Below are 12,184 nucleotides of genomic sequence, written 5' to 3'. Positions count from 1 at the left end.
CTAACCCCCTGCCTCAGCCTGGAGGCCCCTCCCATACTCTAAACCCCTCAGCTCCACCCCCAGCCCAGAGCCCCCTCCTGCACCCCAAAGCCCTCATCCCTGCCCCCACCCCCCAGCTGGCACCCCCAGCTGGAGCCCTTCCCCCCTCCCGCACCCCAACCCCCTGCCCTAGCCCAGAGCCCCCTCCCACACCCTGAACCCCACATTTCTGCCCCCCTATAACCTGCACCCCAGGCAAATCCCATACCCCCTCCCACACCCCAACCCCCTGCCTCAGCCTGGTGAAAATGAGCGTGTGAGTGAGGGTGGGGAGAGCAAGCGACAGGGGTTGGGGGGTGGGATGGAGTGAGCCAGGGTCTCGGAGGAGGGTGGGGGCAGGGGCGGGGCAAGGGTGTTCGGTTTTGTGCAAGTCGAAAGTTGCCCACCCTATACACAGCCCGGTCCCCCGCCCGCACATCTCTGGGCAAAGCCAGGGCCTAGGCAAGGTGGAACAAGATCAGCTGGCATCAGTGTACTCTGCATGGGGCAAAGGGTACAGCCGGGAATCTGAACAATGGTCGTGTGTGACATAGCAGTGACAGGACACCTCAGGGAAACCTGAGAGAGGTGTGGGTGGGTAGATAGATAAGATAGGAAGGGGTGGGGATGGGGATAGATAGATAGATAGATAGATAGATAGATAGATAGATAGATAGATGATGGGTGGGTGGGTATGGAGGATGGATAGATGGATAGATAGATGGTGGGTGGGGATGGGGCTGCATAGATAGATGATGGGTGAGTGGGTGGGGATGGGGATAGATAGATGATAGGTTGGTGGACATGGGGATAGACAGATAGATGTGGGTGGGTATGTGAGTGGCTGGATGGGGATGGGAATAGATAGATAGATGGTGGCTGCATGGAGATGGATAGATAGAGGGTGGGTGGGTGGGGATAGATAGATAGAGGGTGGCTGGGTGGATATGGGGTTGGGGGTATGGGGATGGATAGATAGATACTTTCATTCTGAAAGAATCCAAGTGTCTTTACAAACTCCCTATACAAAGGAATCTCTTGATCCATCAATGAAATGCAACTTCCTCTGGGGTGTGACACATCAGCTGCCTGGCAACATCCCCTAAGAGCTTACAGCCCACGGCTGAGAGGAGCAATGCACCCTGTTGAGTCAGGAGGGCAATTCAGGTTGAAGCCACTTGGAATGTGACCAGGCCACTGGTGTTCACATTTTGACTCATTCCAGCCGCATCACGCGATCCCTAGTGACTCAGTCCAGTGGATCCTGGTCCGGCCTGTTAGACCAGCCGGCCTGTCTGCGGGGACCTGAGCAGGGCTCTCCCACAGAGCCCTGGACAGTCCCGGGCTCCAGACCCGTTTTCAGCATCCCACGTAACGGGGCGCCCGTCACTGGAAGACGATGCCACAGACCCCCAGTGCCAGGAGCGAACGGGTCTGAGGGTTTCGCCAAATCTAACAGGTCACTTTGGTCACAAAGGCCCCAAGGCCAAATCTCCCCATTGCCCCATGCCTGCCCCCGGGTCACAGCCTCCAAGGGCCAGGAGGCCGTCCTGTGCATCACTGCCAACATGCTGGAGAAGGGGGTATGACTGCGAAGCACTGGCTGGGGCATGCCCTGCTCTGCTGCGGGGTGACCTGGGGCAAGTCTCCATGCCTCGGTTTCCCCATCTGGATGTGGGCTAATGAGCCTGACCTCCTTCATACAGCGCGTGGATCACTACAGGCCAGAAGAGCTAGAATTGCGCCCAGGGCCGAACAGCCCCTGGGTTGGGGAGTTGCAGGCAAAACCCTGAAGTGCAGTGGGTGAAGCAAACCCCCAGCACCCCAGGGAGGGGGGATCCAGCCCTGAAGCTCAGACCAGGCTCCTACTCTGTGCCCATCACCCCAGCCTCTAGGCTCGCTGGCTGTCGCTGCTGGGCCCTCGTTAGGTCCGTAGCCCATTTGCCCTGCATTCCCCCAGCACCCCGATCGCAGGCTGGCAGGGGAGGGCACTAACCCGCTAACCCAGCAGCACCGCCAGTTCCCCCAGGGCACAGCAGGGCTCACGAAGCAGACACCCAGTCGGACACACCAGGTGGTCAGACGAGAAGGGGCCAGGCTGTGGGAGCAGGGCTGGGGTGAGGGCTGTAGGGTGGGCGCTCTGGCTGGCACCGAGACACAGCAGGCAGATGCCCCAGGCTGCTCACCAGGGATCTGGTGGTGGAAGCAGGAGACTGACAGCAGGACGCCTGGGTTCTATTCTCAGCTGGATGAGGGAGTGCAACCTAATGGTGGAAGCATGGGAGAGGGAGCCAGGACTCCTGGGTTCTCTTCAACCCCTCCCACCCCCAAAGGACTGGACTCTAATCCCCAGGACACCTGGTAACCCCCAGCAGCCAAGGGGCCTGGATGCAGGAATTGGAGTGGACACAGACCCCACTTCACTAAACGGAGGGGCATTGACTGGAGCAGATTTTTCCTCGCTCCCATCCACCGTCGTCTTCTGCCTGGCTGCTGTTTTTGGGGCACACGCAGAGATGGGATCCCCCGAGCAAAAGCCCCCAGGAACTGCCTGTCTCTGCAGTTAGAATTCAGTGCTCCTGGCACGTCCCACGACCACAAGCCTCACCTCAGTGCCCGCCCTGGGGGTGAAGGCGTCGCACCCCGAATTGTGACACCGTGGTCATCGCAGACAGCATCAGGCAGCGCTTGAAGGTGGGGCCGGGGGAGATAAACACCCCATAGTCTGGCCCCTCATCCAACCTTCCGCCGGGACCGCAGCCCTGATGCCACGGGCAATGGGCCCAGAAAGCCAGGGCACCACGCAGCAAACCAGCAGTGAGCAGGCACCAGGCCCTGACCCTCCCTGAGCGCTGGTGGTGCCCGACTGCAGCTACAGACTTGGTGCCTTGGGCTGCTCGGCCCTGAAAAGAGCCCTTGGGGAAAAAAGGGTTCCCCCACCATTTCCAGCCCTCCACGGAGGCCAGGCCAGGGGGCTGGGCAGCCAGCTCAGGTCAGCAAGTGTGTGACCGGACTCGTCTGCCCCTCAGGACGGGGAGAGAAGTGAAATCCTCAGGGAGCAGCATCTCGGTCTGGGCCCACTGCTAGTGGCAGGGACGTGTGGGGAGATTCCCCCCCTGCCGTGATCTCTGGGTGCAGCTGCCTCTCCCAAAGGCATCCTCTGTCTCCCATCAGTCCCACCTGTGCAAAGCAAGCGGGTTAACCCCTTGAATGCTGGCATGCTAGCTCACTGAGACGCCCAATGGCCTAGCCTGATGGGGGCTGGGCTCCTATGAAACTTGGGGTGCATTGCTCCGGCAAGGGTCCGAGGATAGGAACCCAACAGAGCTGGGTGGGGAACATCTACACGAGGACTTCCTGTCAGAAGCATCTTGCAAGAGAAAATTGGGGGCGGGGGGGTGTTCACAAAGGGGCATTCAGGATGGAGGCTGCTGGATCAGACCACAGCCGGGCCTGTCTAGCTTAGGGTTTTATGCAGCTGCCCATCACCATGGCATCTGGGCACCATCTCCAGCAGTAGGGAAGAAACCCTGCTCTGGCAGCTCCCACAAGCCTAGTGCCAGCCCGAGCAGCGGTGGCCAAGGGGAGACAGGGATGCACGACCTGAAATCGCCGGCACCAGCAAGAGGGACCCCTTACCCCCCACCCCCGAATCTATGGCAGTAGGGTGAGGTGGGGCAGGCCCTGGGGATCACTAAACTTCGGTGGGGGTGGCAGGAGCTGAACCCCAAACTGCCCAGAAGGTCCTTGCAGCGGCGCGACTGGATTTAGGGGCAGGGCCAAGTGGGATAAAGGGGGCACCCAGAGTAACTGATCTGCTTGAGAAGGGCCCAGATGGGTGGGACGTGACGGGGAAGCTTGGGAAGGGGCAGGTTCAGGGGCCTGCTGCTCCTGAATCCAAGCAGCAACCATGGCCCCCCAGCCCCAAGCAGTCCCCTGACCCACGCCGCTCCGTCCTGCCGGCTGGGGCACCATGCGGTGCAGGGGCTCACTTCGGAGGGCCGAGCCAGGTTCAGTGCAATCTCCTGCTGGAAACGATTAAAGCTGGATGAGAGCGCCGGCTGGCTCCAGCCTGTCTGATAGGCCTAAAACCCAGCTGAGGGGAGAGCGAGCCAGGGCAGAGCGCGAGCCAGAGAGAGGGTCCGCTGGGCCTGGCCCTGAACCTCGCTGCACGGCCCCGGGCAGGGTTACAGGGGGAGGGAGCCTGTGTGGTGCTGGGTGCATCTCTGTGCTAGCCTCTGGCACACACACAAATACACACACGTGTGTAGGGGTGCGAGCTCTGCCTGGAGCTCTCTGGGAGACACTGAACTCAGGGATGGAGGCACGGTCCCCACCACTCGGCTGCCCACGATGACACAGCTGGGGGAGGGGGTGCGTGGTTGTTCTGCTCTCATGTGCCCAGCGCTGCACGTGCTGGGGCCGGGGCTGAGGGCGGGCCGGGGGCTGTTACTCACCAAGAGGAGGAAGAGACGCGAGGGGAAGCACCACGGGTCCAAGCTACACTGGGAGAGAACAAGAGCAAGCCTCCCCCCGCCCACCCTGCAACGCTCCCCTTCCCGCTCCCTGCCCCGTCTCCCCCCGGCTGCCTTCCTGCGCTCTCGGCCAGCGTCTCGGGACGTTCCCTGCTTCTCGCTAAGCCCCAGCTCCTGGAGTCAGGGGAGCCTGGGAGACGCTCGGCTCTCGTTTAAAACAACATGAGCTTCTAGCCCTCTTGCCCTGCGCTCTCTTCAGAGCAGGGACCGCGGCGCCCCATGGGAACCGGGGGCGAGATAAAAGTCACCATTTGCCCCTCGTTACCCACAGCCCCACGTGGAAGAGCTTTACACAGCGCCTGGCGCATGCATGTACCCAGCTAGGGGAGACATCGGCAGGCACCATCTAACCCTGGACGTTCACCCACAGCATCTTCCCAGCATGAAACCAGGTCAGCTCCCCACCAGCACTCAGAGACTACGGGTCCCAGCATGCACTGCTCTGATTAGCGGAGCGCATTGCACGCTGGGACCTGTAGTCTGTAGTGTAAAACTCTCCCTTGGCTAACAAGGTTGCATTCTAGCTGCCCCCAGTGCTGCAGAGCAACTGAGGCTGGGGGCTGGTAAATATTTTACCGTGCCCTAAGATAGGGATGGCTGGGAAATAAATAAAAACATCCTAGGCAAGGAAATTCCTCTGGAGTTTGCGGCTAGACGGACCCTCACAAGCAGGCGGGATTAGAACTCAGGACTGTCTGCACCGGCAGAGCCTGAGCCGGGGAGCTCTGCCGCTGATGGGGCGCCGAAGGCTCCTGCACTCTGACAAACGACTCTGGAGCTTTGCAGCCCTGAAAATTCCCATTTCCTCCTTTTGGTTTGGGAAGATCCCACCATGTGACTCAGCCAACCAATGAAAACTGGTGATGGGGGGGACGGGGGGACGATGAACCCTAAAACTGACGACTGATCAATGGAGATGGTCATAAAAAGATCTGGAAAGTTTGGGGGGAAATCAAAGCATTTTCTTGGGGGAAAAAATGTCAAAAAAGGCCAATATTTCTATACTCCAACCAGCTCCCTGCCCTGCAGCCGATCCACCACCACCCAGGACCCCTTACGCTACCACGGGAACTGACAGCAGGGAGAGAGAGGCTGGAGGACCTCACACAAACTCCTCCCTCCCATAAGGCAGACCAGGCTCCTCATTATACCGATGGGGAAACTGAGGCACGACGCAGCAGTACGAGCCCTCCAGCGTGTCTGTCTCACTCTCCAGCCACACTGGCCTTTCCCCCAGTGGCGGTGTGATTGGATTGGCGCAGTTCCTCCCCAGAACACCGGCCGTTCTCTCCCGGAGCGGGCACCAAGTCTGCCACGTTCACGCCGCTTCTAGGAAGGAGGAGGCTGGTGTGCCAGAAATTAGGCCTAAAGACAAATTGAGGAAGGGAGGGGCTAGTCTACCCCCCTGCTCCCTTGTGGGGTCCTTAGGAGGGGAGACTTTGGTGGGGACAGGAGGCTACCACGACGCTGGCTGGATGGAAGACGAGAAGGAGCGAGTCTCCCATCCAGCTGCCACCCCTGGGACCCCACCTTCCTCTCCTAATCCCAAGAGATGTCCTGACCAGGCCCAGCCGGAGAGAGGGACCCAGAGGACTCCAGCTCGATCCCAAACAGCACCTGGGATGGGAGACGTGTCACCCCACCCCCACTGGCTCCTTTTCCTTCTCCCCTTTCCTGTCTCTCTCCTGCTGCCTTGTAGTCAGGGCCTGGCTCATCCCCGCTGCAAGCCTGCGAAAAGGGAAAAGCAGCTAGAAGCTACGTCCCCCAGGGCCCGACGCTGGCACAAGTTTGCCCGGTCTCAGGGTGGCTGATCAGACCGGGGGGGCCGGGCCCATGTTTTTCCAGCAGGGAGGTTGCAAATGAGTCAACCAGAGACAGAAGCTGCATTCTCTGCCTTGGCTGGTCTTGTCTGAACGGACGACAGCTCCAACCAGCTCAGCTCCCTTCTCTTCCCCATCCCAGAACAAGGACTACCATCAAATGGGGGCTGGACTCGGGGGGCTCCTTCTAAAAACTCTCCCCAGCTAAAGGGAAAGGGGCTACCAGAGGCTGTTCCCTTGAAAACTGATTGAGCCTTTCACATCTCTCCCAGGCTGGGTGAGAGTATTCACACCTTGGGCAAAGTCACATACCAACTGTTGCAAATACAGAAGGGGTCCCGGGGAGGGGAGAGGGCTGCTCCGGTGCACATGGGGGTCCCAAATGAACAGTGCTTTTACTAACGCTGGGCCTGATCTGGGGACAAGCACTCGGCAATGCTCAGAGAGAACTGGCCATTCTCAATATCCGATTCATAGAGCGGGCTACAGCTGGAAGGATTTTTAAGGGATCGTTTGCAGGGGCGCTAAACAGGTCTCCGGATGCCCGCTCCCGACCTTTGGTTAACACTGTTTAATGCTGGACGGTGCCTGGGTTATGTTACCGCTTTGGCTCCTTGGGCCCCTTTATCCCATAGAAATTCAGGCACCAGGAGCCAAAGAAAGGCAGCGAGAAAGGGGCCTTCTCGCCAGCCCACTCCAGTGCAGCACTCACACCCAACGAGCCAGTTGCGGGGACAGATCCTCCATGAGGAGCTCGTGGGGGCGCTGCCAGCTTCCTGTGAGAAAGTGCCACCTCCCTGCTCCGTCCTCTGGCTTTGGAGGAGCTCGTCCAGCTGAGAGCCAGGGTCCCTCTCCCAAGTGAGGAGAGAGAGAGACCGACAGCCGCAGCCTGCAGTGGGGCACGCGCAGTGCCAGGGCCTAGCCAGGAAAGACACGCGGGAGCAGGCCGGGCTCAGGGAGTGCCAAGACACCAGCCAGACCCCCCTCTTTGGCTCCAAAGCCCCATTCTCCAGCTGCCTGGGAACTGAGGGATTCCAAGAGAGGTGCTGGGGCTCACATGGCAGGAGAGCTGGGTTCTCGGTCTGGTCAAGGCTCTTCACCGTGCCATGCCTCAGTTTCCCCTGTGTAGAACAGGGCTCACGCCCTGGGAGCCAACGTTGGCATGGAGTGGGGATCTCTGTCTCTCCCGCTGAGCACAGTACCATGGGGCCCGCAGCAGCCAAGTTCAGCTCCCAGCGGCGCTGCCAGGCTACGGGGCGAGCACACGCAGCAAAGACACAGACCAATTCCCGTCCAGAGGGCCCGGCAAGCAACCCATGCTTTGGGTCAGTGATGGGGAGGTAGTCGGGTGCTCAGAGATGCGCCTCCCAGCCTTATCCCCGTCCCTCTCACCCTTCAGCCAGCAAGGTCCCTGTCCGCCAGCCAGATCCTTACCTAGATGGGCCTGTCCTGGGTCAGTGCAGTTGTCCACAGCAGAGCATGGGCAGTTCAGCGCTGGGGTTCTTTCCTTGGTCCCGAGGCAGAGGGAGACCATCGATGATGCCAGCCGCAATTCCCATGGGGTCCTGAAGAGGCAGCCCCTGCTGGCTCTTCTCGCCTGCTGTCTGTTCGCCGGGCCAGGGGACGGCAGGGTCACCGGGAGCCGGGCCCCGCATTTGGAACGGGCAGCGTGGGGCAGGCAAGAGGGCACATGGCAGCCTGCTGTCGGCACAGGGCCCTGGCAGGAGGTGGGCGCCATGGCTCAGAGGAAGCCTGGGGGCTGAGCTCCCCAGAAGGCCCTGTATGTTAGGAGGACCCAGAGCTTCACACAGGGCTGGCTTTCTGAGGGGGCCCGCTGGGCACAGGGGCTAGCTTCAGCAGGAAGCCAGCTGAGACCTGGTGGCTCCGCCTGCTTTTTGCTTCAGGTTTGTGGGCTCTTGCCCATGGGAAACTCAGGGGGCACGAACCCCTTGCAGACTGGCACCCCAAGGCCAACGCAAACCCACACTCCCAGAGTGAAGCGGATGGTGCAAACCCCACACAAGCCAGCATGCCGGGGAATCAAACTCACCATCACGTCAGGCCAGGCAGAGCACAGAGCAGGGGTCCTGCCCACTGGGCTGGTGACAGGGCACCAAGCAGAGCCCAGGCTATGTTTAAATACAACTTGCTGTACTCCTCTCCAGCTACCTGGGACCAAACACAGACGGGTCAGGCCGGGTAGGGATTTCCAGGTGATTTATTTCAGATTAAGGAAACTCCGTCCAGGAAAGAACCAATGTAAAGTCTCTAGCAGTCAGCCTCTGAACTGGATTAGAACAGGCAGCACATTGAAAGGTGCAGGACACAGATCACTTCTCCTCCCAGTCACCAGACTCTACACCCCAGCAAAGATCTGCCTTCAGATCAGCCACAGGGGGGCGCCAGCTCTTACCAAGTCCCCTGCTGGACTCACCTGCCCGCATGAGGACCCAGGACCCTCTGGGCTCCAAACCTCTTCCCCAGACAAGATGCTGCCAGGCAGATGGCCTGGCTTGACCAAGAGCACAACCTACGCCAAGGCCATTCTAGCATGGCTGGTAGGAAGCGGTCGGTACGTTCGTGCTGGGTGGGGCCAGTGCTGCAGGGACATCAGACAGGCCCCAAGGCATCTTGTTCCTCTTGGCACATCAACACACAGCTGGCCTTGGGCAGGGCATTCTGGGAGAGCTGCCCGCCTCTCCCATGAAATCCTTCGCATCGCATCCACCACAATCTCTCCACCGCCGAGAGGACAGCTAGACAGCCCCTGAAATCCGGCTGGACAAAGGGCGGGGGTGGGGTAGCAGCATAGTCCTCAACCCTGATGACTACGTTAACAAGCCAACCGACAGCTCTCCGACACCAGCTACTGTACGGAGCCCAAAGACGACCCCGCACCGCAGGTCACCCCAGAATTTAAGGCCATCATCAAACCCTTCCCCAGCAACTCCAAGAGACACTCTGCAATCTCATCCGCCCTCAAACCGGCCCCAGGAACCTTCTATGTGCTCACCAAACAACACGAACCATCAACCAAACAACCCGAACAGCAGACCCATCGTAGCTGGCCACAGCCCTCTGACTGAAGGAGTATTGGGACTGACAGAAACCAGCCTCAAACCACTCACCGCACAAAGGGCCAACTCCCTCCAGGACAGCTGACTTCCTCCAGAAACTCTGCACCATTAACAACCGTCTTCAGAACACCATCCTCACCATCACGGGTGTCACCTCTCTATACACCACCTCACCCCACCTCACAGACCTCACCATGACGGCATCGCCGCCTGCCTCCAATATTTACAAGACACTGGACAACCCTCAGATCTCCACCCCCAACTCATCCGTCTCATCCTCACGCATAGCAGTTTTACATTCAACAACAACCAACCCTTTGTCCAAACCATGGGAACAGCCAAGGGTACTAGGATACCTCCCCAATATGCCAACCTCTCCATGAGCCACCTTGAGGAAGAATTTCTGGACAGATGCACCATGAAACCAATGACACACCTGAGAAACATTGATGGTATTTTCATCCTGTGGACAGATGACCTAAACTGTGTCACAGATTTCCACCACTGCAGCCACCACCACCCATTCATTAAACTCTGTCTGAAACACTCACACACCAGCATCAACTTCCTGGACACCACAATCCGCTTCAAGCTGTCATGGGATAAGAGGGAAGGTTCTCTCATGGATCGGTAACTGGTTAAAAGATAGGAAACAAAGGGTAGGAATAAATGGTCAGTTTTCAGAACGGAGAGAGGTAAACAGTGGTGTGCCCCAGGGGTCTGTCCTGGGCCCAGTCCTATTCAGCATATTCATAAATGATCTGGAAAAAAGGGGTAAACAGTGAGGTGGCAAAATCTGCAGATACCAGTATGACCGTTCTTTTGTTCTTAACCATGGAACCCTACATCAACTACAGACAAAAAGCCCACGGATTCCCACATCTACCTTCACCGACACAGGAACCACCCCAAACAGACCAAGAAAGCAGTATCTACAGCCAGGCACTCAGAGACAACTGCAAATGCTCTGAGGAGAAGGCTGGGGATACACACCAGAACACATCTAAAACTGCCTTCATCAAACAAGGACACTCGACTGGAAAAGTAGATCGTACCATGGAACAGACCACCCAAATACGCTGAGAAAGTCTGCTTCAGTACAGAAATAAACCCCCCACCAACTTCACACCCCTCGTTAATGCACCCCTTGGTTAAGAATATAAGAACGGCCAGACTGGGTCAGAGCAAAGGTCCCTCCAGCCCAGTATCCTGTCTGCCGAGAGTGGCCAGTGCCAGGTGCCCCAGAGGGAATGAACAGAACAGGAAATCATCAAGTGATCCATCCTGTCGCCCATTCCCATCTTCTGGCAAACAGATGTTAGGGACATCATCCCTGCCCACCCTGGCTAATAGCCATTGATGAACCTATCCTCCATGAATTTATCTAGTTCTTTTTTGAACCCTGTTATAGTCTTGGCCTTCACAGCATCCTCTCGCAAAGAGTTCCACAGGTTGTCACCTACCACCCCACACTGGACCCCATCAAACAACTACAACCCATACTCAATGGGGACCACACCCTGAAATAAATCTGTCCTGGACCCCCTCTTCTGGCCTTCAAACAACCCCTGAACCTTGCCAAGCTCATAATCAGAAGCAAGCTCCACACAGACCAGGACACACCAACTCAAAGCAGCACCAGATTTGCAGACTCCACTGATACGATGATCAACGCCCCCCATAACACACCTGTCAAGATCCATGGGTCCCACACACGCTTATCACAACGTGTGGTGTACCTCATCCAGTGCACTAAATGCCCAACAACAACTTTGTGGGTGGAACCAGACAATCTCGACGCCCTCGAATGAACTCACACAGGAAAACAATCAAACACAAAACCACCACATTACCTGTGGGCGAACACTTTTCACAAAGCAATCACTCTGTCTCTGAGCTCTCGGTCCTCATCCTCAAAGGAAACCCACACGACGCCTTCCAAAGACAAGCCTGGGAGCTTACATTCATAACTCTGCCAGACCCCCAATGCCACGCACTTGACAGAGACACTGGATTTATGTCTTATTACAACAAGCTATAATCCAGATTTAACCCCTGCCCCCAGTTTTTTTTCTTCCCCCCTCTGACTGGGGTTGGGGAAGGTTAACGGGCCACTTCACTTTAAATGGTCCCTTGAAATGTGTGTTAACTACTTCTGGTAAACAACCTGTTCCACCTCGTGTTTAGCTGTTACGCTCTGAGCACGTTTCCTGGCCCTGAAGAAGAGCTCTGTGTAGCGTGAAAACTCGCCTCTCTCACCACCAGAATTTGGCCCGATGCAAGATATTACCTCCCCCACCTTGTCTCTCTGATAGCCTGGGACCAACACGGCTACCGCAAAACTGCATACACCTCCCCCTTGGCATTTCACTCTGGCGTGTCCCAGCCCATAGCGTGAGACCGTTCTGCTGATCGGGGTCAGCCCGGGGCAGAGGGCTGGGCAGGGCAGACAGGCTGCCTGGAGCGAGCTCCACCAACTATGTACAGACGGGGACATGGCCAGGCTGCTGTTTGGACTAGAGCAACAGAAATCTGGCAGGCAGGCAGCGGAGCTCGCCCAGGGGATGTTTATTCTCCCAGCCCACCAGCAGCCGGGGCCCCAGCTCGGCCCTCGCTCCCTCCCAGTCTCCTCTGAGCAGCAGCAGCTCAGCTTGAGAGATGCTCGAGAGAAGGCCCTTGAACTCGGCGGCAGAGGACGTGAAGTGCAAAGGGAGCAGCTGGTTGTCTAAGCTTG

The sequence above is a fragment of the Eretmochelys imbricata genome, chromosome 7, assembly GCF_965152235.1.
Source record: "Eretmochelys imbricata isolate rEreImb1 chromosome 7, rEreImb1.hap1, whole genome shotgun sequence".
NCBI classification, from domain to species: domain Eukaryota; kingdom Metazoa; phylum Chordata; order Testudines; family Cheloniidae; genus Eretmochelys; species Eretmochelys imbricata.
This window is presented reverse-complemented; position numbering follows the sequence as displayed.